Below are 6918 nucleotides of genomic sequence, written 5' to 3' on the forward strand. Positions count from 1 at the left end.
TATAGTGTACACATAACTTTTATATCTACCTGGGAAACTAAAAAAATTGGTGTGGCTCTCTAGTGCGACATTTGCTTTGCTTTGGTATGCCTATACTTTAAGTTAACCTTTTCAGGTGGTAAGGTTATTTGTTTTTAATTAACAGATCATATTAAGCGGTGAAGCATGCTATAAATCATTTGCTACAACCTTTGTACCTTAAGTGATGGGAGACTAAAGCCTACAGAACTTCAGACTTAGCCAAGCTCTCTGTTTATGTTAATGACAAACTAGGTCCAACCGCTTTCCTAATTCCCTAGTGAATACCTTCCAAGTTCAGCCAGTTTTTCTCCCATCATGCCCCCCTGAATGTTGCAAGCTTTCATTTAATTTCCCTAAACTAAGACCACAGCCAAGAACATCCTATGGAGCAGTTCTACTCTGGAACACCTGGCATCACTCTGAGTTGCAATCTACTCGATAACAACTAACAACATCAACCAAAATCTTTTATAAATGTCATTAGTGAACTGCAAGATAGAGATCATGTGGTACTTTTTCTTCTCTTCTAAAATCAAAACCACCTGATACCACCCATCTTTCATTAATACGTCTATCCTGTCTAGCTGGTGGCTCTTGTTCGTCTTGTATAAGTCTTCACTCACTTGCCGAGGCCTGGTCTTTCCAGCAGTCTCCCTGCCTTTGAGTCTCTAACACTGGGTGTCTTTCCATGTCAGATTTCTCTTTTGGGGGTGATTGGTTAAGAGTTTATATTACAGAAGATTCACCTTGCATATGTTACTAGCCTGGGTAACTCTCATCTTTTGGATTAGAATAAGCTGTCTCCTGACCTTAACTCTGGTAGATAGGGTGCTGGAAAATGCCCAGTATACCTTTGGTGAGCCTGGACAAGCTACATGCTCAGTTGATGAAAGTCTGATTTAGTATCGTGCACATTTTTACTTAGTATAATGAACATGTAAAAAATACATTTATATTTGCCATCGTCATCAAAAAGTACTAACCATCAAATGTATTTTCCAGAAAGACCTTCTTTAGCTAATAATATAAAAAATAAATGCTAAGTATATCTGATGATTTTACATCTGTTAAGAGATTTGAACTGTGAAATGCTAACACGGGGGAAAAAATTGTTTGTCTTTCCAGCTGTTGATCTGCTGGTAACATTTACTGTTCCTACACAGTAAGTTTCCCTTGCAGTTTCAAAACAGTCCTGTTATAAGCCCTCAACCTCCCCCCCTCCACCCTTTTTAAAGGCAGACTAATGTTTTTTGTTTGGTTGCAATTCAGCTGTTTTCATTTTCTTGTAACATAGAATCTCTGTGTTGAGTTTGCCCCCTAGATCTGATATACACCGAAGTGTCCATAAGACATTTTTCATGGCCCTCTAGTCATAAAGTCTGGGGTCTGTTTTGAAGCTAGCAGGGGGGAAAAAATGAGGCCAGAAGCAAACTCCCTTCCCTTCCTTCTTGTACATGTACACAGAGGTCTTCAAGTGGCCCTGCCAAGCTCTTGGGTCCTTTGGCCTGCTGAACACCAGCACATACACAGGTCGCACAAGTCCTAGCAGCCTTGGTAAGAATGCGGTGGAGGTAGAAGTGGTTTTAGGCTTGAACACATTTCCTGGAGGCAATGAGGAAGCATGTGATATCATGTAGAGCATGTCCACAGTACGTTTGAGTAGAGGAAGACTCCGTCAGGTGAGATGGAGACTCCAGGACCGGCGCTAGTTGCTGTCAAATAGGAATCGCCGCAACCCCGGGTGTGTCCGAGTACAGCTGTGCCCCATAGGTTAGCAATGACTGGTGTTTCAGAAGTACATCACCAGACCTTTCTTTCCAAGGCACCACTGGGTGCACTCGAACTTCCAACTGTTTGGTTAACATCCAAGTGTGTTAAGCATTTACACCACCCAGGGACTCCATGAAATGGGGACATGACTTATTTTATTTGTCCTGAAAGGCGAGGTAACATTTCTGACTTCAAGCCACCTGGAGACAGATTTCAGGTGTATCTAGGGAAGAAACAGTCTGAGGATATAGGCTGCCTTGGTGGTCGTGAGTTCCCTGTCTCTACTCCTTTCAAAACTGTCCTGTTGAAATGGACTGTAGGACTTCTCACACAGCGCAGTTCCAGTGTCCCATAAACAATGAGTGGAATCGTTTTAATCCAATAGTGAGGATTTTTAACTTCCCAGCAACCTGTTGGCATTTTAAATTATTTTCTTTGTCAGGGGTCCATATTGTTGTTGTTATTAGGTGCCATTGAGTCAGTACTGACTCATAGCGATCCTAGGCACAACAGAATGAAACACTGCCTGGTCCTGGGCCAGCCTCACAATTGTTGCCACGCTTGAGCCCATTGATGCTGCCACTTTGCCAACCCATCTTGCTGGGGGTCTTCCTCTTTTTCTCCGACCCTCCACCTTACCAAACATGATATCCTTCTCCAGTGACTATATTAGATATCATTTAAGTAGGTGTGCCACTATTTTTTTTTTAAATCTGGAAAACCACCACACTTGATGAGTTTTAGGTCTCATTGGGCTCTGAGAGTCTGTAGCAGAAGCCAATATGGTGTATTATCAGTCAGATCCTGGGCGCCAGAGTCCTCAAAGCCACCCTCCTGGTTGGACTGTGGACATTCCACAGAGAGGATTCACCCCTCTTTTAGACAGGGGTAGTAACTCCTGACTGGTCAGTTTTTCTCTGAAGCCCTTTGATAACTCCTTGTTTCTGTAAAATCAGCCCAGTATGTCTTTCTCCCAGGGGGCTGAGGTACCAGGTGCCTGCTGGGAGAGCATGCACATGAATGAATGCCTGGACCAAACTCAGAGAGACCTTTAAGATCTCTAAGCCATCACCTTCAAAAGAGGGCTGTCAGAAATATGCATAGTGAAGGTAACTTTGGTTAAAAGAAATTGTGTCTGGGCCACATCTGTTTGGTCTCTACAGTGGGAATTCCATTCCGTGGTCGATCACCCTTCTTCAGGGTGGCTGGTGGAGACACTAACATCCTGTTAGCATCTGCTCTTTGTAGCTCACTCTCTCCACGAACCGTAAGCTGAAGACATATACAAGAATACTCTTTTTTTTTTCTTCCAAGTATTAAACATAATAAATGGTTTCCATAAAATCAAGGAGCTCTGGTAGCGTAGTGGTTACGAATCGGGCTGCAAACCTTAAGGTCAGCAGTTCAAAACTACCAGCTGCTCCGCGGGAGAAAGATGAGGTTTTCTACTCCTGTAAAGATATACACCCTCGGAAACCCTGTACAGGATTGCTATGGGTCGGAACCAACTCAACGGCACTTAACAACAACAACATGAAATCATGACATTTATAGGTTGTCACTTGCTTAATCATTAAAGCAAAGTTAAAGGAAAATGGAGGTACAAACAGGAGAAAATGTTGGTTCATGGTGATAAAAATACCTTAAGTAGCTTGTGGTCTACCTTGTGTATGTAGGGGATAACAACATATACAAATTTATTTTTATTCATGGTGGCTCTGTATTAGCACTGGACTTAGAGCCACAAGTCCGGCAGTTCGAGACTATCAGCCACTCCACAGGAAACCCATATAAGATCACTATGTGTTGGTACTTAATAACAACAAAACTGCTATACTTTGTTAAATGATAAGCATGAGTACTTGAGTATAAGACTGATGGTGGGTGTGTGTTGTCGAGTCGATTACAACTCATAGACTCATAGTGACCCTGTATAGGATTTCCAAAGCTATAAATCTTTACGGGAGCAGAAAGCCTCTCATCTTTCTCCTTGCAGTTACAATCCCAGCTCATGATCCACTAGCCTATTAGGGCTCCATGTATTGTTGTTGTTGTGGTTGTTAAGTGCCATTGAGTTGGTTCCGACTTATGGCGACCCTGTATAGGGTTTTCTAGGAGCAGCTGGCGAGTTTGAACCACCGACCTTGTGGCTGAATATTTATCCTACAGCATCACACTAGGGGTCCATGTATCAGATTCATTAAGTTTAATTTATTATGACATACTTTATTTGAGAAGCAAGCATTCTCAGAGGCGAAACATTTTCCTAAAGTCTTTAAATAGCACTTAGTATTGTCCTGGTGTGGTGCTGTGGGCTAATGAGTCAGACTGCAAAGTCATTTGAACTTCAGGGTTGGTGGTTCAAGTTCACCAGCTGCTCCTTGGAAACCCTATACAGGGTCTCTATGGGTCAGAATCAACTTGCCTGGCACTCAACAACAACAACAAAGTATTGTAAAATGTTCCTAATAGTTATAAATCTCTTATTTGCTTTAAAATTCAACTCAAGTATTCCATTTAAAACATACACACACACATACATAAAAACCAAACTCAAGTTCATTGCTGATGAGCTGCTGCCAACTCATAGTTACCTTATAGGACAGGATTCCTTAAACTAGGAAACTTTATGAAAGCAGCCTGCCCCATCCTTCTCTCCTGGAGAGGCTGGTGGATTTTGGTTAGCAGCTAGTTGAGCTCCTTATTTAAACCAAGATTAATGAAAACCTGCAAGAATGGAGTCTGAAGCCCATGGTTCTAATCACTGTGGTGATTACAAAAGGAATGCACATCAGGTATCTTCCTTGAGTTGAACTATTGGATGTCACCTTCCTGCAAATGCGGGCTCAACCAACTGCTTGGGTACAAGAGTCCTTGGGCTGCAGACGTTTCACTGAAGAAGCAAGCCCCTGCCAGGTTGAAGGAAGGAGATCATGTCATTTAGGAGGGTGTTGGGGAAGAAGAGGAGAAAGTAATAACAGGAAGATGCCTTTCTAAGGTCACCTTCATGAGAACTTAGAGCCAGATGTGGAAGGGAGACGGTCGGGGAGGCCAGGACACTGGCTGGGAATCTCTCCGGAATAGCTCCGGAAGATCTGCTGCCACACCTGAGTCTGACCCTCATTTATCTGAGCCGCTGCGCCTGGACTGCTAACAACCAGCTCAAATTGGCTGATTTTTCCACATTTGTCAGGGAGCCAGCTGCACTGGCTCAGCTGAGCATCTGCAGAAAGGCAAGCAGAGAGCTAGGGGAAAAAAAAAAAAAAAGCTTTTAAGTCATTATTCTTATTCATTTCCCTATTCTGTGCCCCACCTCCTCCCAAGCTCCACAGCCATTCCTCTTTCTTCTTCTCTTTCTTTTTAAAAATCTTTTTATAACAATCTTTTCCTTTATGTGGCGAGAGCCCTTGGCTTCTTTCCAGTGACCTGTCTGGAGAGAGATGCTCCTCCCTTATAATTAGGCCTTTGTGAGACCACTTCCTGATGTTCTTCTCTTTCTTTCCTTTTCCAAGCCTCTGGCCCTTGACACCCCAAGGCCCCAGTGGAATAACCACCCTTGTTAAAATGAAGGGTCTTCAAAAGGGTGATAAAGTTGGCTTCCAAAAATGGGTCTTCATAGGAGGCATGTGAGTTCATTCAGGCCTGTGTTACAATGGCAGGACATGTAAGGACCCAGAAGAAGATGTGTGTTGAAATGTCTTCATTGGTCACAATCTCACCTGGCATGCTCTCCCCAGGATCCTGTTCCCACTCTTGGGCCACTTCATTCTGGATCACAATACACCGTACCTGGGCTGTAGTCATTTCCGGCAAAGGAATGGGATTGCTTCTAGTCAAATACTTCTGAAAGAACAGCATCAAAAAACAAACAAACAACAATAAGAAACCAAACTCACTGCTGTTGAATTAATTTGGACTCATAGCAGCCTTTTGTTGTTGTTGTTATTAAAGTACCATGGAGTCAGTTCCAACTCACAGTGACCCTGTATAGGGGTTCCAAGGAGCGACTGGTGGGTTTGAACTACCAGCCTTGTGGTTCGAGTCCAGTGCTTACCCTACGGCACCACACTGCCATATCTGGTTCTCAAGGCTGCCATGTTTTTGGAAACACTGGCACATCTTTCTCCCACAAAGTGACTGGGGGTATCTACTGAGGACCTTTTGGTGGGTGGTGAGATACTACATCATTAAGGCTTCTTTCTGAAAGAACAGAAAGAGTTAAAATCCAATGAGACAGGGAGGGACCAGACATGGAGATGAGATGGCCTGGCTTATGGGGCTAGATCCCAATCTCTTGGAGCTGATGAAATAGTAATCTAAGGAGAAGGGACAGACTTTCAATAGGCTGGAGAAAAGAGATGTCAGCCTGGTGGTTTGAATAAACACTTGTCCACCCAATCCTCTTAGAGAAAACTGGTAATAGGATAGTTACAGTTGTATCAGCCACGTTTGCTAGACACAGGGAAAATCTGTAGGTCTCGCATAACTTAAGTCTTTGGGATACAGGCAATCCCAGGTTACAGACAAGGTGCACTCCTAAATGTGTCTTTAAGTCAAATTGGTGCATGTGGTTCTCATTTCACCTCACTTTAGTGCAAGAAAGGCCCAAAGCCTTTTGAATTATTTCATTAAAAGGTGCATGCGTGCAGTAAGAGATTATGATGAATTTGCTGAGTTGGGTTGGTTCAGTTATTTCAAAGTAAGGGCAAGTTTCTGCAGAACTAAAGGGCAAATAGGAGTTGTTTCAAAGTTGGGTATTTGTAAATCAGACACTCTTAACTCATGGATGGCCGTTAGAAAGAAATGCCAAACAGGCTATATAATGACCGTGAGTGATTTCACTTTCTCTAGGATGGCTTTTAGAAGTTCAGTTTGGCCTTTTGTCCAGTTCAAATGGAAGCCAAACCCTGAACTTTCATTTCTTCTCAGATTGATGTCTTTTTAACTCTTAAGTGCTATTCGGTGACTTGAGTAGGCTTTCCTTTCATCTGATGACAGCTTCTACCCCCCCACCCCCCCTTTCAGAGTTTAGGCACTTTACAACAACAACATCAACAGGAGTTTTCTAGATTATTTTATATGTGCTGTTAGAGTCCTGGTGTGGCTCTGTGGGCTAATGCGTCAGAC

The sequence above is a fragment of the Chrysochloris asiatica genome, unplaced genomic scaffold (assembly GCF_000296735.1).
Source record: "Chrysochloris asiatica unplaced genomic scaffold, ChrAsi1.0 scaffold00004, whole genome shotgun sequence".
NCBI classification, from domain to species: Eukaryota; Metazoa; Chordata; class Mammalia; order Afrosoricida; family Chrysochloridae; genus Chrysochloris; species Chrysochloris asiatica.